At 36.2% G+C, this 25898-nt stretch overlaps 1 protein-coding gene across 6 annotated transcripts in view; it reads right to left on the bottom strand.

The window, feature by feature from the left end:
• RBMS3 (RNA binding motif single stranded interacting protein 3) overlaps positions 1–25898 on the bottom strand; it is a gene marked incomplete at both ends in the record, with an annotated part of 717356 nt that overhangs the window by 57161 nt on the left and 634297 nt on the right. The window lies entirely within an intron of this gene.

Below are 25898 nucleotides of genomic sequence, written 5' to 3' on the forward strand. Positions count from 1 at the left end.
GACTGAAAAATATAAATACTATGGAAATTCTCTAATTGTTCTTGATATTGAGTAAAACTTTTGTTTTTGTCATTCACCCAGGATTTATACAGATAATTCTTTTTTTTTTTTGCTGTATGCGGGCCTCTCACTGTTGTGGCCTCTCCCGTTGCAGAGCACAGGCTCCGGACGCGCAGGCCCAGAGGCCATGGCTCACGGGCCCAGCCGCTCCGCGGCATGTGGGATCTTCCCGGACCGGGGCACGAACCTGTGTCTGCTGCATCGGCAGGCGGACTCTCAACCACTGCGCCACCAGGGAAGCCCTATACAGATAATTCTTGATCACCTCAATACAACCTTCCCCCAGGGGGATAATGCTGGTCCAGATGGGTTTCTTGACGGGATACCTTTAAAGGACATATTAAAATCTAACACAAATGTTATAAAAATCAAAGCTACTATTTCCCATATTTTTTCCTCCTAAGCTTTTGACCTACTTTCTTTCTATCTGTGCTTTTGACACAAGCCTAGAGGGTACTAAACTCTGCTAAACGCTGGTCAAATGAAACAGCACTGAAATTTTTTTAAATGCAAAAATATCAAGTGTTTCATCATGGAAAGGCCTACTTCTAGAATATGCTTTTTGATTTATCATAACTGTTGGAAATGCAAGAAATAATAGACATAAAAAAATTCTGTCCATATACAAAGTGTCACATGGCCCATGAAGCCTGGAGCCAGGCCATACTACCCTTCCCTTCCTTTTCCTTTCCACTATCCTACTATTCCACCTTAATTGACTAACTTAGAGAATGGAAAGATTTTTTTTTTATTAGTTGAAAAGCTAGGGTTGGATGGAATCTTTGAGACTGTATAATTTATAATTCCAGTGCTTTATTTTAAAGATAGTAATAAAGGCAGAAGCTCATTTAAATACCCAGTGGTAGAAAAATGATTATGAATCTGAATGCTATTTTTTCTGTAAACATTATTTTTCTATGTGACTTTTTTCATATAAATAAACATTTTGAAGAAAAAAAAATAAGTCGGATTCATGTGGATGGTAGGATCTCAGCACCCAAACTAATTACCCACAAGCAAATATGTCCTAAAATACCTTAGCTCAGGATAATCAGTTTCTCGTGCTATTATCCAAATCCAGCTCCCTGACTGTACCTGTTAAAAGATCAGGCTGTCACTCAGCCTTCCTTGTGAGCTCTTCCTCATCAATATGGAAGGAAAATAGAAACTGAACCACATATTTGTAAATGATTGATATACAGAGCTAGCTTTGTTCTCAAAGACATTTGGGCTTTTGAGCTAGAATCAATCAAAACGCATAGGTTATTTTATAATCTGTAGCTTGTAAATAGACATACTCATGCATTTGCATTGCTTGAATTTCTTGATGCTTCCATAAACTGTCAGTCATCAGAATGCTTCTCAAATGAGAGACATGATAAGCTTTTACTTAATTATAATTCAGAGACACAACACTTTTTCTTCCTGCTGCCTGAATTTAACAAAAGCATCTTTAATTTTTCCTTAAAAAAAAAAATTACCAGCCTTTATTTCAGGTATTTGTCATATCAAACTAGCAGTAAATACTTTGAGAAGAACTGAGACGCTTCTTAAATCACTTAGGGATAAACTATAGAATAATCTCAGAGTTAAGACAGAAGTTCTGAAGCATTCTTTTTTTAGCCCAAATGTGGCACTTACACAACATTCTAATCCTTAGCAGGTGCAAGACTTCAATACTCTTCTTGAACTTGAGATTTAGGCTATCTTCTTAGAATATTTGTCCCTAGAGGTTCTGACACACAGCTAACTTGTGACAGTCCCGGAAACCCCACAATTCTAATCAGATTGCCCTAGTCACATAAAGAATTGTTCATCATATATCAGAGATAAAGACCAAATTGTGTTTGGTCAGGATACTTTCTTCCCAATGCCCTAGGGGTGACCTCACTCCCCAGCAGTGTGAGAGGTAGTCTTAAGTCTTTTTTTTGGGTGGCAACATGTAAATGAGATAAGGTGAGCCTGTGACAGACAGATAAATCAAAATCCATGCATGATAAGTATAGATGGATTGAATGTCTGCATTTGGAATTAATTTCGGAAGGATCGTCTGGTCTCTTTAGAGAATCTTTTCATGGAAAGTGCTTGGGGACTCATTTGATTACAGATGCCACAGAGTGAGCACTGCTTCTGTGTATAAACCAGAAACCTGACAATCAAAGGGAAGAGCGTGTGTGTGTGTGTGTGTGTGTGTGTGTGTGTGTGTGGTGGGGGGAGGGATATGTCATCATTTAGAATTGGAAATAGCAGCGCTAGGCACAGAGTGGAAGACAATGTAAGAGAAACATTCCTAAACCAGGCCAGCTATTGCAAATAAAATGAACAACGAAATAAGGCTTCTTGGGGGAAGACACATCAGGTCATACATTCTTATTCAAGTTTAGTAAAAATGTTCAAGAAACACAGGATTCCAACAAATGATTAAGATCATACATTTCTTAAGAATCTCAAGGGATGGAAGAAACTTACAAGCAGTGAGTAAGTTGGGAACAGCAGACAGGAACCCCTTGGGGAAACACATTGTCTTGATGGCACTTTAGCAGGGACAGACAGCTTAGGGAGTTTGAAGTGCTGGTTATCTACAACAAAGATTGGGCTTTGCCAGTCACTGTGTTCATCAATTGCAATTCAGCTACAGAATCTCCTTTGTATTGTGTAAGACATGAAAAAGTGTGGGGGAGAGAAAAAAGAAAGAAAAAATAACAAAAAAGGAAGAGAAAAATCTATGTTGTTAAGGCAAAATTATAATCGTGCCTCATTAAATACACTGTCAAATCCCTTCCTATCTGATGCATTTAAGCCATAGACTGAAGAGTGTTTTGTGACAGATGTTGCCAACACATTAAGGGTAATTTCATGTACTCAAAAGGTATAGAATGTGCCGTCTGAAGGAGTTCGCTTGGCAAATGGCAAAGCAAGAGGAAACAGATTTTTCATTTTAGAATCTCCGGATGTCTGGGTTTGCTCAATGTTTAAGCTGCAAAGAAAAATACTGTTAACATGCTGTAATTCCACTAAAAAGCACAATGACCAGACAGCTGATGGGACTGTCTGGTCTGTTTTAGCCACAGCCTCTGCAAAACAAAGCTGTTCACACTCAAGTGTCATAGGGTGGAGCCGTTTGCCCTAATTCTGAAATAAACAATTTCAACAGGATTTTGGATAAAGTTTCCAAAGATCATTGATGTGGAATAAATATATCTGACCTAAGGCCACAAAAGCATCTGTGTTGTTAACCTCCTGCCAATATTTGAAAGAAATTTTAAGTCTAGGAGAGTTCATTGATATTTTAATTTTCTAACAGAAATATAGGATCATTGGCAAATTGGGGAAAACACCAGCAAGGCTCTCTCCCATCAAGAACACACATAGCTGGTTTAAAACCTACATTAATGCCATGATATGGACCACAATGAGAATTACCTGTATGAATATTCCTGTGAATGTCAATATTCTAGACCAGTGCCACTCCAAATATGATCAAGAATTTAAATTAGACTCTCTGGGCTTCGGTCATTGGAATCTGTGTTTTAATAAACTCTCCAAATGATTCTGATGCCCTCTAAATTTGAGACGTGTGCTCTGTCTATAAACGGCCATTGTATAAGTCAGTGTTACAAATACTTGGTCTTACTTTATTTATACTGTTTCTCAATTATTTGTTTTAAACCAATCTTGTGATAGGGTATGAGCCTTTGTGTAATAATTATATTACATTTTGTTTAAAAATGCAAAGAGGTCAAGCCTGCATTTTTGATGAGCTGAAATGGGGTGATTATCTGAGTAATTCAGGCCTCAGTCTGATGATCTGACACGTTTCTTTTTGACCAGTGTGCTTGTGTTGGAGCACACTTAAAATTCCTTCCTGTTTGGAATCTTAGGGAGCCTTGAATCTGAAATCACAGAAATGTAAAAGTATTAATAAAAGGTAGGAAAATTATAACATAAGTGAAAAAAAGGAAAAGAAATATCACCCTCTTTTTCCTCTTGTTCAATCTAGTTGCCTCAGGTCAAAATGTTTGCAGCCCAAACTGGTATATATAGGATGGATAAACAATAAGGTCCTACTGTATAGCACAGGGAACTGTATTCAATATCTTGTGACAAACTATAATGGAAAAGAATATGAAAAAGAATGTATATGTGTATAACAGTCTCTTTGCTGTACAGCAGTAATTAACAACATTGTAATTCAACTATACTTCAATAAAAAATAAGTTAAAAAGAAGAAAAAAACAAAAAGAAATGTTTCTTCCAAAAAGAAAAAAATGTTTGCAGCCCATATTGTGCTCTTTTCCTATGGTCACTTATGCAAAACCATAGGACTTGTTAGTAGTAATCATTCAACACGACTTAAAAAAATGTGGTTTAAGGTCATTTGTCTTCTTTCTCATCTGTGTGTTTTCTGCTTCTCAGTTTTTAATATTTCTAGAATAAATATCTAGTGGAGTTTGTGTACACCAGGCTATTTTTAGCACGTGATGTACAGAGAATGATATGCCCTTACAAGTAAACTAGTTAGTGTAACGGATTTTCCAGTAGCAATGATGTTTTCCTAATATAAATGGCATAAAGTTATTTCACTTAACTTGGGAAATAGCTAACCAAATGCGGTGCCCTGCTATATGAGTTTGTGACACTCCATGCTCTGTATGTAGAGATGTTTCACCTTTTCATTTGTTGATGTTGGCGTGGGTTTTGTTTTCTTTTGTTTTGTTTGCAGGGGTGCTTGGTGAGGTTTACATAGGGCTGCCTAGGGAGAGATAAAAAAGGATTGGGAAAGATTTCCCCATCCTCAGCAACACTCATTAATCCTCAACTACCTTGATCGATGTCCAACTTGCAGAAGACGGTCTGTCTTAAAAATATATATATATATTTGAAACCCAGAAAGCTGTGGCAAAGCTGGTAGATATGACTTCCACTCTGGAAGCATTTTGGAATGATCTCCAACAAACACTGGAGGCTTGGGAGAATCGTGAATAACCAGGTGTGGAAGCCCGGCTGCCTTGAGGACCCCATGTTAGCCCCTATCCTTCCTTCCCTTTATTATTCTCCACTTGCTTCTTTCAATATACCTTCCAAGAGGGCGAGGGTAATGTTTACACATATTTGTAATCCCTCTAATTATGAATTACATGCAGTAGATACTTGAAACAGTGTCTGTGAATTAATTTTATGCATCGGCACCACAAATTGTTCAGTAAAATTAAAAATGGCTAACATTTACCAACCTTTAAAATTTCGATTTTTCATTCTAAAAGGGCTGAAATCACGTTTGCTTGTTCAAACTGTCTATTTACAGTGTCATGGTGCTGTCTACAGTAGGAGGCATGTAATATATGTTTCATAAATATTGGTTGGAAAATGATGAAAGAGAAAAATTCAAATCAAAAGGTTCTTACAAATTGTATTTTGAGATTAATAGTCAAAAGGAAGCAATCCAAAGATTCTGAAAAATCTCATTCTCACAGAGGGCAGTACAGTTTCAAAACCAAGGTTGTGCTCACGTATGTGTGCATTTATTAACATATTCAATCACCATACCCTTAGCGATGAGATCTGAAATTCACCTGATGTAAAAAGTTCTACTAATGCCACCATCGCATATTTATGGAAATGATCAAAATAAAAAGTATTTGTGTATGTGCATACATCAGTGGTCCTCACCAAGGGGTGATTCTGCAGTGGCTAAAAGGGCCATTTGGCAATGTCTGGAGACATCTTTAGTTGTCAAACTGGGGAAGGGGTGCCACTGACACCTCGTGTGTAGAGGCTATGGTTGCTGAATATCCTACAACACACAGGACAATTCTCCACAACAAAGAATTATCCAGCCAAAACACTAGTGCTAGGGTTCAGAAATCCTGGTATACACAAATATATATTCATAAGCTCCAGTTACACAAAATGAGAAAGATTTGAAATTGCAGTAATTAGAAAATGGCACAAAGTAGCCATCCACTCTCTGCACCCTACATCTAACAGCAGACCTTAGATTCTATACTGAGATTATATTTATGCTATAAACCAGTTTCTTAAACACCTGATATCTAAATCAATTGCCCCAATCCTATAATTTATCAATGAAAGGAAGCAAGACTATTATTGACTTTATGTTATGTAACTTTATAGAGCCTATATGGTTAGTTTTGAGTTCAAATGTATATTGCTATTTATTTTGGAAACACAGCTAACTAGAGCTGGGTTTCTCTTTTCTAAGTTTAGACAAATTAGATTTGATTGGTATATTTGGACTGCTACCTAGAGGTGTGTACCTGTGGGTTTGGGGTATCATGTTTAGAAGCAGGGCATCTTCCATTGTTATGTGGTAAATTTAGAAGAGTTTTGTACATAGTTTATCTAATGAGAGAATATCTATTAACTGTAAAAACAGAGGGTTTTTTCTTACAGTCTTATAAACATTCTTAATTTCATGTTGCTTTTGGGTTCAGTTGCCATTAATTGGAAGTGTTTTATTAAAAATATGTAATATTAAAAGTCACTAAAGCCAAATTCGTTTTAACCATGAAGTCCCCTTTAAAAGAATCCTAATTATATACCATGCTTATTCAACTGTGAATAATGGTTTCAACCACTGGTTAAGTGCTTATTTATACAAGAGTGTCATTTTGAATGAGAATTTAAGTAAACATGTCACATGGAAGTATTTTTTACCAAAGCAGGTATATAGATAATAGTATTCTCAACAATGCTTTATTGAATCCTTTAGAGTTCTGTGCTTAAAATTAAGAAATTTGTGTAGCAGTGACTTTTGATGTTTTAACAAGCTTCTTTAGAATTCTAATCGAGTACAATGGCTTTTAAGTGTATTACAGAATTGAGGAAGAGTTGACATTTTGAAGACCTTGGGGCCCAAGGCTCAAATGGTTTTGTTGACTGAATGTGCAGTAGACCAATTAGTTCTTTTATCATTAAACTCCTATACCTGGTTAAAACTATAAAAGGAATTTCATCATGCAGGTGGGTTACTATATAATCTTTTCTTTTCATATTTCTACTTAAAGAAATTATCATTGCTGAGACAATGGAAATATTAAGTGTGCACAGAAGGATCCCAGGGCCTCCTCAGAGAGTCTTATGTCTTCAGCAACAAAGGGTGGATTTGTGTTCATCACCTCCCATTCCAACCATGTAATCAATGTGTGGCTCTCGGCCACGAGATCCACCACACACAAACCTATGTGCCATAAAAACCCATGCAGTGTGAGGTAGACGATGTGAAGGAATCACATTATTTGTGTGGGAAAACTAATGGTGTAACCTAAGTCCTCTGTCTCCATTTGCAGGGCCCCTGTGGTATATGGCTTCCTCACCCAGGTGCATTGCACAGTTCCAAAATCAGTTTAAAGAGATTTGTAAGCTATTATATATGGAATGGATAAACAACAAGGTCCTACTGTATGACACAGAGAACTATATTCAGTATCCTATGATAAACCATAATGGAAAATAATATGAAAAAAGAATGTATATATACATATAACTGAATCACTTTGCTGTACAGCAGAAATTAACACAACATTGTAAATCAACTATACTTTGATTTAAAAAAAAGAAGTTGCATGAACAGGGAAATGATGTAAAAGGCTCCATAATTTTTCTAATAAGAAAAAAATTTTTTAAAGAGATTTGAGAAAATAAAAATAAATAAATATTAAGGACCATTAAGCTGTGGCACTTATCAAATGAATCGGTTAGTCACATTATATTTCACCATCTTCCCTATTTTTTAAGAACAAAAAAAGCCTCTGATATCTACTCATCACATATATTACATAATAGAAAATTATACTATCAATATGGATAACAGCTCCCAACCATTTTCCTACCTTAAAAAAAATACACTTGTCACTTTAAAGATGAGCAAAACCGATTTTCTTTAATTTTTGTTCCAAGACAGGATATAAAGGAAACTGTGTTAAACTATCTTCTCTACCAAAGTACAGCCTAGATTGCATGCTTACAACTGAGTTAGCATCTTGAAAAATATTTTCTTATAGCGGAAATGTCACATGTTTAGGACACTGGCACTGATAAGCCAATGGCTACTGTAAGTTATATTTGAGTATAAGGGTAGATAGGATGATCAATTATAAGATCAAAATAGTTTCCATTCTTGCTTGTCCCATCTAGATCGAATGAGCAGTAGGGTCACCCATGAGGTTGTGCCTTCCTACTCATTTCTACATTTTATCTCCAAAAGAAGGTCCCTGCAGGTAGATCCAAGGTGGCCCCTTGAGCATGGTACACATGTTCCATTAAGATCCCATGGCTTACAATGTACCCTTCTAATCTAAATCCCATCCACATGAAGCCTCTCCTCCAGCACACTGAACTGCTCAACTGTCTCCGACCCATCTTGCTCTCCCATCCTTGGTGTCTTGGCCTGGGCATCTCCAGCAGATTTGCATGCGTGTGTTAAGATTCTTATCAAATGCTCCATTCTAGGGAACAGCTCCTGTGTCTGACCCAGGTTGTTGGTCATTTGCTCCTCTCGTCTCCTAGCTTTTGGCATATATCTGATCATGATTATACTTTATTTCTCCCCTGAATTCTAGTTCATTGTGCCATTCATGATACTTTATTTTTTAAGGGTTTCAGAGCCCAGCACAATGTCTTTCATGAAATGGGTCATAGTGGTGCTGAATTTCTAAATGAGTGAAGGGTACTTGCTCATCTGACAGGGTTGCCATGACTTTAAAAAGATGAAAAACATAACAGCAACTCTATGTTCTAACTGGACAAGGTGATTCAATTGAAATCACAAAAGCACTTTCTTGATTGGACAACAGCATGGTCTTAAAAATCCATTCATTCAGTTGCTCTGCTTTCCTTTAAAAGTGCCCATGTCTGACCACTGCCAGCTGGCCAGTCTTGCCATTTACCAAGAGAATTTCTGGGCTTCTAATTCTAAAGGCTGCACACCACCCAAGGAACTCTAAGGTTGGATCCACTGCACGATTTCCATTTTATGCAAGAATTAGATGGACCCAATCAAATGCTGCAAAATGTCCTTTATATATCACAGTATAAGCTTTTTTTATGAGGGCTTTCACATGCCACACACTGCTTTAATAGCCATATATCTGCCTAAGATTCTTGTCAAGCCTTGCCATGTGATGGAGAAGAAATGCTTTATTTACTTGTACTGCCATCACTTTGTATACCTCTAAGCAGATTTTCAACGTACAGAAAGTTTAAAATGCACATCAGAAGCAGGATTCCAGGCCAGTCTTCTTTCAAATGATAAGGCAAACAGGATTCCCAGCAGAGGTCTGAATATTTATGGGCAGCGTCTTTTGTCTGGTAAGATGTTTGTCTCGCTTTAACTAGCGCTCAGGATTGTGAGCTGTCATAAAACTTCTCATTAAAAACTTCTCCTTGCTGACAAATAAGCCAAAAAACCCTGCTGCAACTCATTTTCAAGGTCATGCAGCATCCTATTGGTGAAGGGGCCTGGGAGATAATTTCTTAAACCACAGGGGTGATCAAGAAGAAAGGATGTCTGTTACCCTACTTATGGCCATTGCTTATAGTGCAAATTACCGAAATATGTCACAGGCACCTTGATTCTGGATATTACTAGGAAAGCCGCTATTCCTCGTCCTGCAATTTGTTACAAAATGCACTTTATTTTGTGGTCCCTCAGAGGACACTTCTGAGCTATTTGTTTTCTCCTTTAAGACATTTTTAGGAATTTGCCTGGTTAAAGCTGCCAACTTGAACAGACCTAAGATACAGGTATGAAGCCATGACCCTATTCAAAAAGGGATTTACTCCCTTTAAAGTGCACTTTCTATCAGTACTATTGTCACTAACACACCTCAAACTTAGTATATACACTGTTGGTGAAATGTTTTGTAACCTAACGCTGATATAAAATACGTCCTGGTGGCATGGCCATATCCTAAGGTAAAAAAGTTACATATTAGCAGCATCCAACCAAGATATATTCTGAGGGATGCGAGATGTTAGTTAATGTACCTAAAGTTGTCCAGTAGATGAGATGAAAGCCAACTTTATGTTTCTACTCTTCAATATTCTATTTTTTGTATTATTTGTGCTAGAAATTTAGTTACACTTAGATTTTATTGCCATTTCTCCTAAACAGTATTACTACATCAGTGGGTGTGACTTTTTCTTTGTTTAATAGAATGGTCTTAAACTCTCTAGTACCTTGCTCTTCATAGTGTGGTCCAGGCACAGTTAGTGCCATCTGGGAGCCTAGTGTAGAATCTCTGGTCCAGCCCCAGCCCCAATGAATCAGAATCTGCAGTTCGATAAGATTTCCAGGTAAGTCATATTCAAGGTCAAGTATGAGAAACTTTGCTCTGTTTTTTATATGTCTGCCATGGCTCTAGCTGAGTAATTATTCTACTGCATTGCTTCTAAAGAAATTCTTCATGTATTTCTTACTCATTTTGTTAATTCCCTTTTCGGTTCCTATTTGAGGGCCACACAGCTTCAAATAGTCTTTGTAACATTAATATGCCTCCTGCAAATATGTTATAACCACGAACAGCCAGTCATATTTAGTTCATCTCCTCAATAGTCTCCATAGGGTTTCTGCCTTTATCCATACAATCTCCTCTCCAAAACAATTTCCTTTCTTTTCTCATGACATATTTGCATGGCAACCCTCAAACGGAAACCTCCATTTCTCTCCAGATAATGTCTTGTCCATTGATGAGTTTGAAATGGCTACTGTAGGCAAGTGTTGGAAGAGATGCTGAATGCCCTGTAAAGTAGTGAGTCAGCATCTATGTACATATCACAACTACATACAAGGGGTTAGGTGTCAGAAGTAAAATTCCAAAATATTACTACTTGCTAGGTCCTTATGGAATTAGTCTAAAGTGCTAAAGGTAGTTTAAAAATGAAAGTTTTTGAAAAGTTCTTTGTTGTCTTGGCCTTTTTTCTGAACTCTTAACCCAAATTTCCAGCTGCTCACTGAACCTAGAATCTCAGGCACCTCAAAACTACCCTGTCCCATTTTGAACATTCTCTCTCTCTCTTTCTATCCTCAGAGCATATTCTTTCTCCTCTGTTCCATTCTTGGAATAATACGTAAAATTCGAAGCCATCCTTGCCTTCTTTTCCCTCGTCATGCATAACAATACCACAGTCAAGTCTTGCCAATCCCACATCATAAATGTCTCCAGATCCTCTCTCTTCTGTTCAGGGCTACTAGCTAGGTTATCCCTCATTGGCTTAATCCAGCTACTTCCTGTGGTGCCTCCGTCAGTCATGGCTGGAGACATTTGTTTTTTAATACTCTCTTGGCATATTATTAGTTTCCCCCAAAGTGAATCCTGCCTTTTCAATATAGAATTGAAAAAAAAAAAAACCCTACATTTCCTAGACTCCCTCACTGTAAGATGTAGATATACGACTAGTGTTAGACAGAAGTACCTGTGAAGAACTTAGATTTTGAAGATGATGACGAATGAGAAGTGGCCAGGGCCTGTGGCATCCGTTTTGCAATCCAGGCGGGGGCAGAAGCAGCATGAATTCATGGTTTGCAGCAATGTGGTTTTGGGGGATAGTGGCAGTAGCACCTCTTTGGGTCAAGTTACAAGCGATCTAGAAATTTCTTATCTGCTAATCATCAGCATTTATTTGCTATCAGACTAATCTATTGTCAGAATTTTTCTTTCTATAGCAACTTTACTTAGGAAATAAAAACATGCTAATTTCATTGTATTTAATTTATTTTTGAAGGTAGAGGGGGTGAGAAAATAAACTAGTATTATTCTTTTAAAAATTGTTCACCAAGTTTTTTGTTTTATTATTTCCTACTGCTCCCTGAAGGAAAACAGACATGTCTTTATATATACTAACTGGTATTCAAATTTTGAAGTGTTTATCATCTTAGGGCCTTGATGATATACCATCTTTATATTACTTTTCAAAACTTCTGTGAAAGATAACATGGGGCTGCAAATACATTAAAATAAACTTATAGCAAAAAGGATCTTTCTGACTTTTTGACCACCAGCTAAAATTATACTATTGTTTTAAAGTTATTCAAGAGAAAATATTCATAACCAGTTTTTCCTCCTAGATTTACTCCCACCTTTCTTTTGGCATGCCTTCTCTTTCTCATAGATTGTGTGTGCGATAGGTGGGGAAATAAATGTTCGGCAAAATCAGGCAATTTGACTACTCAGGGGTTTTCAACACGTACGTTTGCTTTATTTCATGCAAGAGCAGGCCCGAAGCCATCTGCCTGCCAACAACTACATCCTTCATTTCCACTACGGAGGCAGAGCCCCCACCTCATCATTCAAAGGCAATCTTCAAAGGGACCTTGTTTTTGCTCATTCCCGTTGTGACAGATGTTTTCTATCATCTACCTCCACATGCTAACTCATCTGTGAGGGTCTGCCCACCCCCTCTCTGCAGCCAGCTGTGGAAACAGCCTCAGTGTCATCTGTGGCAACACTCATTCCGTTCTTCTGACCTCACCAAAGACCACATCCAAGAGCAGGAAAAACAAACATCCCTGATAACTTCCTTCAAAACATTTCCAGGGCAGGAGATAGGCCGGCTCCAGATAAGGGCCCTTTACAAAGTTTGTAACAAAAGAGAGGAAAGCTTATTGGAAACACTCAAATGTCACCAGGCTAGCCAATTGGGGTAATCCCCAGATTAAGGAATAATGAAGCAATAGCATCTGTGGGCATAGTTCAGCTGAAAACACCTGGTTGACTCAAAACCACTTCAATTAGCCTAGGTACATATCACTCATTCATTTCTTTTCTTTGATTGTATAAAGTTCCCATGAGGAAATGTTTACACCCCAACTCATCCAAGTCTTTGAAATACTGTGAAAAGACGATATCATTTCTTAAATGGACAGACAATTAACTTGAATTGCTCTGTGGCAGAGTTACACTCTGATATTAGAATATATTTTAGGAACAAAAATTATTATGCTTTTTAAGAAGTCTGTCTTGGCTTGTTTGAAACTGACAAAGCAAAACTTTTAGTATAGGAATCATATCACTTCCCGATATTGAGGGGACTGCTTAAATTACAGTATATATGCCAAAATGTCTGCAGTGTTAGGGCCTTAATAACTTTTTAAAAGATATTTTGGTGATATTTAGAGTTTAGGAACAAGAACATTAATTAATCGATTCTTTCACTAATACTTACTGAGGTACTCTTATGTCTTGCCCTGAAAAAACTCAGTGTTTAGTAGTTAAATAACTTTAATGAAATGTAAGAAAAACCAAGTTTCAAAAATGTAATGCGGACAAAGCGATCAAGGACATTACAATTTCTCAGAGAGGTAAGCATCATTGGCAATACCATGTCAATTTCTGTCTTCAGTTTGTCTACAGTGTTGGCTGACTGATTGCTAACACTCAAGTCCTGGGGTCACAGGTGAGGCCCAGGATGTGTGTCTCCCCTATAAATTAAGGCATTACCCAGGTTGAGAAAGCCTGGAGGTTTTGCTACAGCAGGAGGCCATGGGCCCTTAGGAAACAGCCTGAGATCACCAAGCACCAGACTGAATGTGAGAAGGAAACAGCTCTAAAAAATGAGAGAGAATTATAGATTAGACACACAGTAGAGTGTGTCTAAAAATAACTCAATGTTTATCTTAGTTATCAGGGTCAAAAATGCCCTTAAAGGCTGAGGTTTCTCGGGATGGATGGCTCATCCCTGAAGAAGAGTTGGTGGTAATTTCAGATGTGTTCATTTCTATTGTCAATCACAGCTCACTTAGCTCTTTCATTAATGACCATTGTTAACTGACTGGTAATATTGTATTGTGTTATTCCTCCTAAGAATTTTGCCTGCACCCCAGAAACAACCATTCAATTGATAGCTTTTAGTATTTGCATGGTAATGGAATAGCAAGCATGACTACCCCACACCTACCTATTCTGACTATGGTGGGCATTTAATAAAATTTTTTCAAAAACCCAAATCTAATTATAATTCAGTGGTTTTCTCATAGGATAGGGCTAACAAATATTAATATCCAGTGGTCTTGGTGTAGGCCTAACTTTTAAGAAATTATTTCTACACAATGTATAAAATTCAAACAAAAATCATTAAACATCATTGGTTCATAATAGTTTCTGTGGCTTTGAAAACAATTATTTCTCTGATAAAACATTCGTCTGGGGACTTTATGACTCAGGAAATCAATGATCAAAGCTAAAAATAAAAATTATATTCCAAGACTGTATCCAGATAAGAAGAGATTATTTCACCCCATACTACGTGCTATAGCTCTATTGTGGACTCAGATGGGTAAAATGACCTTTTAAAGGTATTTTTGGGATGAAGCTAGTCTGCAAGAAGGTAGCCTGCAAAAATTTCAGAAAAGGAGAGAGAACTGTTTTTGATTCATCATTCTTTTTGAAAACAACAGCAAAATGCAATGTTTAATTTGGCATTCTTTTAACACCTAAACTGTGAAGACCAGTAATCATATTTGTCAATTTACTCCCGTCATAAAATTTCAAAAGCCAAAGTATCAATGAGTCTGCTCAGACACAGAAAAGAATGTCCATTTCAAATGCCAAAACTTATCAGCAAAAAGCAAAGGACAGTCCAACTTTCCTTCCTTCCTTCTTCCTTCCTTCCTCCCTCCCTTCCTTCCTTCCTTTCTTTTTTGGTCTCATTTACCTTTGTGGATCTGATTTGATTTTTTTAACCTATGTGGCTAATTTTCAGCAGATCAATGAAAATCTTGCTTCTTGTTACTGTTATGCATGATCAAATTTCATGAATCAGACCCCCAGAGGTAGTGGGACATTTTCCATATAGGTATGCTAAAAAAATAAGTCAGTAATGGAAGAACCAAGCTTTCTGAGGAGTGCTAGGGCTAACACTCTAAGATCATGTCAAATCAACCAAATTAGTCCACAATCTTTTTCTTAGAATCAGCAGTGGGAAGAAGCAGGGAGGTCATTGGGTGGAAAATGTGAGAACAAAATTCCCAGATGTAGTGGCAGAAAAGTTGAAAATCCACAGAGTTTAAAAGAAGTCGGTACAGCTGTTTCAGGCAATGGCTTTGGCACTGTGCAGTGGGGCCTGCATGGAGCTTTCTAGAATACCTGAAGTTCTCTAGAATTGCTGGCCCCTGAATCTGGTTCTGGGAGGGATCCCCTAAGCCTGCTCCATGGAGGCATCCATGGTATTAAAATAAAATTGCATCCAAAACCTGAATATTGTGATAATAATTACGAAGAGACAGGGAATTACAATGAAAAGGAAGGTGGACAGTTGAAAAAGTTATTAAGTAGAATTAGCAACTGCAGAAATTATTGATGCCACAAACTTGCTTGCAGGCATCACACTCACTTGTGTAGGAGGGTGCTGTGATAGTTTGCATGAATTGAATTAGAGGTTCTACAGTTTTGAGAGCTGCATTCCCCACCCCTCCCCCTCTCCATGAAAGCTTCCTTCCTTTTTTTTCTTCTTTGAGAAATTCTGCCTTTCTCTGGTCCTTTACTTTAGCTGTCCCTGACTTCCTGGAAGAGAGTTTGCAATCCCCATGCAAATCCAATATTGACTTTCTCTCCCCAAAGGAGTGAGCTGGTCCCCATCTTTGTCTTTCATCTTTGGTGAGTCAGAAAAAGGTCAATGAAACTTGCTGAGTTTGTTTCTGTAGTTTTAAAACTTCTGTGTTTGGCAAATTATTCTCAATGACATTACATGAATGTAGGACTTTTAGCAAAACTTCCTAAGTCATTTTAAAAATGAATTAGGAAAAAACCTAAAAACTGTAGGAGATAGTCCATGTTTACTAATAATTATTTTTCTCATTTAAAAAAATGTGAGCTTATATGAAAAGACAAAAAAAGGAACTTCTTTCTTGGTTTTATTTTTAATGATTTATTGTTTTTACTTTATGAAATAGAACCTAATATAAGTAATTTAACAAAATATCAATACTTTAGAAGAAATTATTCGATTTGAGTTTAATTCAGAACTCCTTGATCTTTTTTAATTAATATGTGGGATTTTGAAAAAAGTAAGAGTCTGGTCTTCACAGCAAAATTATTATACAATTCTCAAATTACTTATGGCGCTTCAGTAATAAGCTATCTTCTGTGTGGAGAAATTATAAAGAATTTTAGCACATAGTTTCAGACAGTGCTCTAGTTAACACAGGCTTAAAGAAAATTCAATAACACATTTTTTGGTATTGTGCTTTCATGATATTTTCTCTATTTATTATGTGCTTTATCTAATCTACCTCTTTTAAAATGCAAAAAGTATCTTTAAATTGATAAGCTGAAATATCTACAATATTTATGTTAATATGAGCCATTTTCAATGATTATGCAGACTAAAATTAAGATAAATTTACCTCAGACATATCATCTAGCATTATATAGTTTTAAGACAAAAAGCATTACATGATGATGATATGTATTTGGATGAAGGTGCCTGTCAAAATAAAAACTTTTAACTAAATTATATGAACTCTTTTCCACTTAAAATGTAATGATGGGACAGCTAAAAGATTAAAAATTTCTTACTTCTTATGCTAATCTATTCAGCATTAATGGACATAATTACTAGTATTTCATGTTCTATGTAGAGAAGGACCCAATCACAATTTTTTTTTTATTAATCTGTCAACTTGATTTACTCTGGGTTAAATTATATAACCTGAAATATAAAAATTTAATGAAGAATCAAGCCAGATGTAATGAAATAGAATTGGTGTTAACTGGATTGAAATATACCTGTCCCAGCTCTGCCAGCAACTTGTGTGATATTAGAAAAGTCAATTAACCTCTCTGAGCCCCACTTTCTTCATGCATAAAAACATTATTCTATAATATTCAGGTTTATCTTTTGTGATAACATGTAATATCATAAAACACCTCATAAAAAGACAGAGCAAAGGACTTCTATGGAAACTGAACAGGGAGGGTATTATTTCAGAGATTGGAAATTCTAAATCCAAGGACCAATGCACCTGTATGCTGATGCCTGGAATTTTCTAGGGAGTTAAACTTTTCATTTATGTAGTGATAGAAAAAAATGCACATACCCAAGCCTACTGATAACCTCATCCACACTAAGATGCTAATAACCAAACTGAATTCTTCGGAAAAGCCTTTGAAAGAAGCATACACTCTATTAGTTTAGTTGGCTTGAAAGGCTGTTTTATGTTTCCCATCGTCCCTCTCTTGGCTTCCACCAGACAGACAGACAGACAGACAGACACACACACACACACACACACAGAGTCAGTGCCCACTGATAGATACAACCAGAATCTCATAAATCTTTCTTTAATAGGATTTATAACCAGCTTATTTTCATGTTCCTTAAGACACTCATTTGATTTCTCTTTCTTCCCAGGCACACTTTAAGTTTCATGGGGGCAGGGACCACACCTGTTCACCCTGCATTGTAGGCATGAACGTGGAACAGCAAACAGTTTCTGGCACATAGTCAGTTCTCTATAAATATTATTTAAATAAAAAAGCAAAAGAGATAAAGAACGAGCTTTTGGAATATCTAAGTGTCTTGAAGAAAGGGCATCATGGTGGGGTTGGGGGTGGAGTGGGTGTTGAAAATAAATGGCTGAGATTCCCAAAGACAAATCATACCTTCTTGATAATTTCATCAAAATCTGGCCTCGAATACTTAACATCGTTGCTTAGCATATTCTTTGTTATTTAATTATTTTTTTCCTGCTAGAATGTACGTTCCATTTGGGAAAAAATCTCTTTTAGGTTCACTTCTGCATTCCAAGTGCAAAGCAGACACCTGATAAATGTTTGTTGAATGAATGAATACATGGATGGAAAAATGATTCTGGTTTGATTTTTCCAATAAGTTTACTGCCTTAAAAGAAATCTAGCACCTTTAGTGTTACAAAAGGAAAGACTGGGTAAGGAGTATCTACTTTTTCATTGCTGTTATTCTTCCAAGATACAGGCAACAGAAGTTTTCTTGATTCTACTGGAACTGTTCCAGAAGTTAATTAATTACACAATAATTATAATCTGAAGCCCTTGAATGTTTCTTTGGAGGATTCTTACATATCAGGAGATTAATAAAATTTAAAACACATGTTCTTTCCCTAAGGAATCTCCTTAATTTTCAAATGCACAATATTTTCATGGAATTATAATCTACATGTTTTTGATTCATTTGCACTTGTAGTGTTCTATCACAATTTTAGTTAGACATGTGATAATGAAAAGCCTACTTTAAGACAAACATGTGTTTCTCCTGAACAATCAATAAACAAGTTTTCAAATGAAAGTAATAGAAGGGATATCTAACCACTTTCAGATAGGTTCAAAAATCATGATTTCTGAGGAAGTTTAATCATTCAAAATGAAAAAAAGTATATGATCTCTAATGGATACTCACTGGAGTTTATTAAACTTAGTAAAATCAAGAAGAGAAAATGTACCTTAAACAAAAGTGTGGTGAGATTTAGTAATTGTCTAATGAATTTAATCTGTATCAGATCAAAAGTAAATGAAGAGAGAAGGAAGGAGAGAAAAAGATCAGAGAGTAAAGGAATATAAGTAAAAGCAGGACTTTCCTTCTTACATAATTTTGCCTCTGCTAGGAAATCAATGCTGTAACAATTTATTTCATTTTCTAGGACAGTTGTAAGAAGAAACTGTGTCAGCCAGAACACTTCTCATCATATGCCTGGCCATGTGTAATAGAAATGGACAGGATCAAACGACTGGACCATTCTGATTTACGTGGTACTGTCTATAAAACTTCATAAGCGAGGGTGATTGCAACTAACAGGGCAGCCTTGTTGAACCAGGCAAACCAGAATCATGAAGTACTGGAGATATATTCTAATCTGTCTCAAGAGAAAAGGCTGAAGCTGCATGTTCTTGCATTAGATGTTTATTCCAGATGCAAAATTGAGAATCTCTTGTTTTACTGTTGTTCTTATTAGAATTACAAAAGGAAAAAAAATTGACAAAATCTTAGACACCAGTTCCGATGTTAGTAATTAGATGGTACAGAGACGAAAGGTTTATATGTGAAACATTTAATCCTGTTATATTTCACATAATATTCCACTAAAGGACCCTCCTGCTGATTGGCTGCCAATGAATCATCACTCTTGCCAATTTCAGACTGAACCTTATTTTGAGAAAAAGACATGAAGGAAAGTTAAATCTTTGAGCCACAATCCGATTTGTAAACACTGTCAAGCGATATGGACATATGCTAGGGATTCTTAAGAAATGTACTTTAAACTTTCTACTCTTTAAAATGTCAAATAGGGAGGAGAGAAAAGCCCAAGGAACAGCATGTATGAAATCCTCAGGGCATGGAAAAATCCCACAGGAGAATATTATGTTCTTCAATAACAGCTCTCACAACCCCCTTCTGTGTCCTTTCAAGTTGGCCATTTGGAACGCTGGAATTATTGAGTCACTCTGAGCTCATACTTTTATGATCAGCAAAAGTGGTTCTTATTACCAGCATCAAGCATAGTGTCAGAGAAAACTACAGTTGAAAACCCCCAGGGCTAAGGATAGGATAATCCAGAAAAGCCTGAATTAATCTAATCTTGTCAATAAAGCAAAAGAAATGAAACATTTTCAGGAACATAAAGAAAGACCATCCTATGCTAAAAGTGGTAAGACCCTCCAATCGTAGTAGTTTAGAGTTTAAAGATTTCCTACATTCACAATGACTAACAATGAGATAAATAAATCTAAATATACAGAGGCCCCTTTGGATGTTTGGCAAAGGGTTGACTGCTTCCTTGGCTTGTACCAGGCAGGGATTGCTTCTGTGCTTTTCAAATTTTGTCGATTTTCCTCATGCTGGATTGGTGGCTACAGAGGAAAGGTGATTTAATGAAAAATACCTTCCCAAACTGTTACATGGAATTGGAATAAAACAGTCTTGTATGATGATTTTTCAAACCATTATATCAACTCCTAAACTTCAGTGGGGGTTGGATTAAATAGCCTCTAAGATTTCTTCTAATTGAAAGTATCTATCTCTCTTTTCCAATTTATCACTGTAGTCAGTTCCCTAAGTGGAAACATCAGGTGCATATACTTTGGTTGACAAAAAGTCATATATGATATAATACATAATTAGTCTTAAAATTATAGCTGTAAGCAAAAGTATAAGTAAGTTGCTAAATAATCTTGCTTGCAAGGGGTATACGCAAGCATTTGATTTAGTGTACATTAGACTAGTACACTAGATATTATGTCATCATACATATATTATTTCATATTTCTACATCTAAGAGCTATTGCATAGATCAAGCAAGGTAATTATTAGTGAAAAGTAAATGGATTGCTAGAAATCCCACCTGTTCTCTCCAATGGGAGTGAACGACTCCCAAGTCTATCACTGCCACTTTTGTATGCCAAAAGCTACATATTGAAAACCTTTATCTGGTTCCACAAATTCAACATGCCCAAAAGGAACTCTGTGTCCCTGATCTTGAACTTAATCCTTTTCTTACACACACTAATTCAGTTTAAGGACATCACCTTCTACCTAGCCATCTAGGCTGAAATCAGCTAGAGTCATATTTGACCTGTGCATCCTCCATATCTATTCTCTTTCTCTTCTTCAATTTTTCTATTTCATCTCTTTCATACCTTTCATTCTTTCTCCTCTCATTCTAGTTTATACCATGAATTTCAACAGTGTTTAGTCTTTCTTTTGTATCATGCAAGTGTGACTTTGAACACGGTCATATAAACATCTACCTATTTGTATTATATGTATAGGTCAGTGTTTTGGAAATAATATTTACAGTGGAGATCAGCATATGTGGACAGAAATATGTTCGTGGTATTCATCCATCTATACACCAGTCCATGCCATGTATAATATAAACTATTCTTTGAAGTAAACTTTGTGTATGCATCTCAGGAAGTTACAGAAATAATTTTAGAGCGTGACAAGAATCTAAGGATTTCTGCATGTAGCATGTAACAGAAACTTAGCATTATAATGATTTTTTAGTATTGATTGAAAATATTCCAGACACAAGACTGAGAGATAGACGGCTTTATAGAAAAGTAAGGATTGATTTTTTAATATACACTATTGTTATGCAGAAGTGGTTCTAATGTGTATTGATCAAACACTTTCAGGATAACTCTTTGATAAAAAGTCTCTCTTCTGAATAGAAGTTTTAAGATTACTGTTCAGAGCTCAACTTCATAATTAATCTGATTTCCTTTGTGTTAAATGAGAATTAAGAAGCCAAGAACACACTATGCTTTATAACATGGATAAGGATGAATCCTCTTTCTTGAAATCTGCTTTCAGATTTCCCACCTTGTTCCTAGCTTCCATTATGTACAATGAAGTTATACTTACATTATGTGGTGTAAAAAGGAACAAGCGCCATAGTAATTTTTTTAAATGTCTTATATAAATAGTGTGTTGCCAACAGAACTATTTGTGTGTCTTCCTGTCAAAGTTAGAAGGAAGGTACATTTTGTCTTCTCTGCTGATAATCTGGTTTTGCTGTCATTTCTCAAGCGTAGTTTTCAGAGTCAGCTAAACTTGAGGAATAACTATAAGATACAATGGCTTGATTTGGCTGAAGCTAAATCATTAATCTATGCATATACTCTAAAAATCTCATAATCCATACCAAATAATTCAATTCTGTTGGTTCAGTTTGCTACATTTTACACCTCACTCATCCTGGCAACGCATCAGGACCTAGTACTACTAAAAATCATGAATACTTCATAAGTCACTGAGTGATGATGGCCAGTGGGTCTTACACCTACCATCAACATTTTAGGTGAAATTTGTCTCTCAAACACTCAAAGAAACAGAACCACAGGATCTTAATTGAGTATATGTCCAGGCTATTCTAAAAGATGTTCTTGAGAATTATGGCACAAACTACAGATAATCTTGCAGCCCCCTTTAATGAGGAAGAAAAACAGCTTTATCTGGATGATAGTCTGTCAGATGGCATAATTTTCATAAAATCCTGGCTGAGGTGAAGGAAATTTGAAAGTCTAAACAAGGCCAATTCTAACCAATTCGATTTCCTAAGTGGCACGGTTGTATCAAGTTAGGTCATGAGAAACTTATATATCTGAAAAATCTTAATTTAGCTGCTCTAGACATTTCATCACAAAATTGAAAGTTAACATTTGCTTGGTTTTTATTGAGAGTTAATAAACTAAATGGCCACATTTATTATCTCAGCATGTAAAACTGCTAAGACACTGAGTTGGGAAATAACATGATACCATTATAATTTTTTTTCTAGAATATAGCAGCAGAAAAAGAAAAAAAAAATTCTCTCCCTGGCCTTATGATATGTTTCCTTTTATCAGAGAAAGAAACAATATAACCAGTTTTTTTTTTCTTTTTAGCCATTTGGCCTTGGCTTCTAAAAACTCAAGACGAAATTTGAATACTCCATTATAGTAAATTACCCACAGACAGCCTAAAGTTTTAATAAATTTATTTCCTCTGCTATATGACATGTGTTCCTTTTTGTTTAACTGTCTTTTTGAGTGTGTCCTTAATTTTAAGTAACCTCAGCTCTTTTCTAAGAGTGGGCAAGGTAGAAATCCTTATTACTCATTCTTCTTGGTTACGGAAGGGGGTGGATATCTCATTTTTATTCAAATGAATCTCAATATCAAAAGAAAGAGATTTGCTGGTAGAAAATTAGGTCACACAGGAAGCAGAAAAACTAAACTTGCTCAGATATCAAACTGTACAAATTTTTCCAAATTCGTTCTTTTATTTGATCTGAGAAGAGTGTTTTCCTATATCATAGTGAAAATGAGGGTTGCTGTTTTTCCTAACAAGTAGATCTACTGATTTTTCAGGTTTTTAAGACGGAAAAGAAGATGGAGAAGAGATTGGCAAGAATCACCTTCACTATATACAGCCTTTGCCTATAATGATCACCCATGGCCAACAACTGCATAAATATATTGCAAACACTGCATTCTGGAGCTTCATAATGGACAAACGAAATTCTGCAAACCCTTTCCAAATTTCCCAGAAAGTGATGAGAGCAGAGATTAGGGAACAAATACACTTGGTGAATAACACAGTTTGCTTAAGCTCATATAAGCAAAACTATAACTGAAAAGCCATTAGACTTCTACATTAGGAACACAGAAGTGTTTTTCCTAAGTTGTTTTGAACAAACCTGTTGACTGTCAATGACAAGATTTAATAATCAAATATACAGAGACAAATTTGATAGCAGCATCAATTTCCCTTAAATGTTAGGCTTGGATTCAAAGAGGATGCACCCTTTTGCTTTTCCTCAGAAATGCTGTCAGCATCCCTGTCTAACAGAAGCTGGTTGCTTGTAATGTATCAATATTTGTCAATGCAGAAATAGCCTATGCAGTGTAGTCTATCAACAAATATTTAGTTAGTACCTAATCTGTGCCAGAAAATAAATGAAAAGGGAGAGATACTGTGAATTATATGTGATACGCTCTCAAATAGTAAAATTATACTCCAGTTGAGAAAGAACTAGTCAAATGCCTCTGGATAAAGTAACGATTACCTATCTATGTATCTTCCTATCTATCTATCTATCTATATCTATCTATCTATCTAATGTATCATCACTATCTATTGATCTATTTTGTGAATATTACCTGATTAACTTGTTTTTCTTGTGTGATTAATACATTACTCTGAAAATTATTCCCAAGAGGAAATTTAAAAAATTTTCTGTTCTAAGATGACATCATTAGAAAATGCCTCCCAAATTGATTCCACTGCAGAAACAATGAAATGAAAAACAAAACAAAAGGCAAACAAAAACCCCTCATGTAGACATGTAAGTCCTGCTATTTTTTCTTGGCGTATCAATCCTCTCACTTTATCATTTGAATAACTAAACAATGAAGCATTTGGGACAGTCAAGTGATGAGACACTATGCACTCTCCGGGCTCTGAGGAGGGTGGGTATCCCACTTCCAATTGGGGTGCTCAGAGACTGGACCTAAGACAGCCTAATGCAGAAAGTGCAGTGATTATTTTATGACACCCAAGTGATATTAAACACATGCCCTGCATATTTCACTCAACTCTGAGTGGAGAGCTTGTGAAAGGTCTGGTGTAAGGCTTTGTCCGGAGGTGTGGGCACATCTCTAGGAGAAGATGCCGTGTTGAATGGGATGATATGACAGCCCTAATTCATGATTAAGTGACACCTTCTGTGGCATCACTGTTGAAGGTCACATAGATGCCATGTTCATGGCAGATGCGGCATTAGAGGCACCTGGTAGCCTTTGGAAATTCCTTGCCATCTCAGATGCTCACCAGCTGTAACATGTGGTATATAAACCAAAGCCTTAGCTGTGAGCTGGTGTTTGCTTAGAATACCGTTCCTGCCTGACATCCACAACTCTGCCTGAAAAACTCCTTTATTTTTCAAAGCCAAGTTCAGAAGTTACTTCCTCTGTGAAGCCTGCTCTTACTCCTTTACTCCCTGGCACAATGAATAACCCCACCCTCTTTACCAGTTCTACACTTTGCACACATTTTCCCTGCTACCCATAGCTGAATATACTATAAGCATTTATTTTCTAACAGGGAGTTTGAACAAGAGAGAAGCAAACAATATTAAAACAGGGAGAAAATGTGAGTGCAAGTCCTACCTTTGGTAAATATTCCTCTTAGGCAGTAGAAGAGAAAAGTTTGAAGGCACTTTACTAGTATTTGCATTAGTATTTTGACAAATATTACTGTAAATTGTGTAACTTCTTACATTTGTTACTGAAGCTAAAATGATGTCTCTTTTTTCAAAGCATACTTGATTAGATCATATGTGACTCTGTATCTATTACATCCCCTCCCCCAACCTGGTGCATCTTAATTATTGGCTTAATAAAACATAAGCTAGTCAACACAATAAGCCCTGACCCTAAATTGTAAACATACCACCTAGGTAGAAATACCTGGGCTCTCCAGGGCTAACCCAGCAAAGGTTAATCTTTAAAGCAAAATAAGGTATCCCTATGACATTCTGAGGGGCAAGAAATAGTGAATAATATCTTTGAATATTTAGAAATACTCTCAATATTTGAACTCGTTCATTACCATTTGTTTAATGAATATCCACATACGTCACAAAACTGTTAAGGTCATATATAAAGATAAATAAAATAAACATTTTATTCCAGTGTGCTACAAAAGAACAAATAGTTCCATAGATTATCTGTACACTAATCCTCAATCCTCCACTGATTTCATAAGTAGTTTCTGTTGCCCTGGTAGCATTTATAAAATAAATTATTTACCCTATCTCAATATGATTGTGTTGCCCTGGTAACTGGCTGTTTTCTAGAAAGTCTGACATGGATTTTATTTTAGCTACATACTTGCTTTCTCTAGAGATAATCCATAGAAAATAGGGCTTTAAGAGATTTGATAAATTTATATCCTATGTTTATAACATATCTAATTATATTTCATATGTTAAGTAGCTCTTAAGGATGTAATGTTGTTAACACCTTTACAAAGGAACTCGCAAATTCTGGTTTACTGATGATGCCGTGACAAAGAAATTCTAAGTGCTATCTAAGGACACACTGGGGGTAATGTACCATTGGAACTTTATCTCTTAGTACCTTGTCAATCTTATGTTCAGAATGACGCACCTTCAGTTCTAAAAAGTAATACACTATTCCTTGACCTATTCTTTCTCTTTAAAGGTCCATATTAAAATAACATAAAACTGCATGGCAAAAGGCAAGTGATATGCACACATCTGGATTTATAAAGACTCCACATTCACTGCTTATTCTCACCATTCCTGTGCTTAGAAGGCAGGGATCTTAGACATCGGGAAA

Source organism: Hyperoodon ampullatus, assembly GCF_949752795.1.
Source record: "Hyperoodon ampullatus genome assembly, chromosome: 10".
Lineage (NCBI taxonomy): Eukaryota > Metazoa > Chordata > Mammalia > Artiodactyla > Ziphiidae > Hyperoodon > Hyperoodon ampullatus.